Here is a 1,333-nt window from a genome sequence, read left to right as displayed (position 1 = left end):
GTGGGAAGAGGGAAAACACAATAACCCCTTTTCCACTGCAACAAGAATTTCTCCCTGTCACTTCACTCACCCCAATTCATCCCAGCTAGAGCTTAAACTGGGATCTCCCACATGATAGGCAGAAACTCTACCACACAGTCACCAGTGCTGGTCCTGTACCAGTCTGCTAGCGGTTTTGACCTTCCAGGAGCCCTGGCCTCATGTCAAGCATCCTGGCCTCTTGCTGGAGGAGCTGGAAGCAGAGCTGGGAACCTCCCAGGTCACTGCTCAGCTTCTTGCTGGAGCGGGGGAGCCTCTCCTGCTGGCTGCAGCCTCTCGTAAGCAATCCTGGAGCCCAGCGGGGAACCTCTCGTGCTGGCTGCATGCCGCACTGCTGAGGGTCCCAATGTTGCCTGCAGGTCCCACTCCTTCAGGCTCTTCTGGGGCAACTGCTCCCATGCCGCTGACCCATGTTTTGCCAGTTCTTTGAAACTCCTTCCTCATGGTCCCTTGCTGGTCTCTTCTGAGTCAGCTGCACTGCCCCTTTTATCCCCCTCCAGGGGCCAATCAGGGGACATGGAAGGTGAGTCTCTGGGGCCTGATTGGTGAGGAAAGGGAATCCCAAGCCCTCTAATCATCTTTTGCACTTTCAAAACCCCTGGGCCAAATCATTACCAGCTTGCCCATCACACTAGGACTTTCCAAATTGTGAAATGTGTGAATGCAACGTCATGACAAAGGGGTTCATGTTATCTGTCTATGTAGTGCAGCTGAAGTAAAAGGGAAGAGAAATCAGATACTACATTTCTGATCCTGGGCCACTTAAGCTAAATACAGGCAGCCAAAAAGCCTGAGGCCGAATTGATTCACTCTTCACAGGTTGGTCTAAGCTGTGTAGATTGAACCAATAAGCAAGTGAACAGACATTCACTTTTGATTCCAGAAATGCAGACACATGCCTGAAGTGGTCCTGGCCAGTAGCTGGGGGGCCGCTAGAGCCTGTCACCCTGATCTGTTGGAGCAGACTGCTTGGACCAAGGCTAGCGTGCCCACCCTGTGAGGGGTGTGGGGGAGGGGAAGTTGCAGGGGAGGTACAAAGCATCCTGGGGGACTGTGAGTTAACTTGAATCTGGAGGGGAACTGGGACAGAAGTTCAGTAAACCAATTTAACCTAAATTTGTGAAGTATGATACTGCATCCATCATGGTTTATCTTAAACTGGTTTCAGCCATTTGGAAAGTGGTTTATATGCACTGAACTTCTGTTACGTTACAGATTTGAAGTGGTTTCCAATCACTTATACCGGTTTATGTTTAATTTCTGTCCCTAGTCTTAGAGGCCCAAACAGCTTTTG

Source organism: Gavialis gangeticus, unplaced genomic scaffold (assembly GCF_001723915.1).
Source record: "Gavialis gangeticus isolate Ggan-Ray unplaced genomic scaffold, GavGan_comp1, whole genome shotgun sequence".
In the NCBI taxonomy this organism is placed as follows: Eukaryota; Metazoa; Chordata; order Crocodylia; family Gavialidae; genus Gavialis; species Gavialis gangeticus.
The sequence above is the reverse complement of the archived record's forward strand: the minus strand, read 5'-3'. Positions refer to the sequence as shown.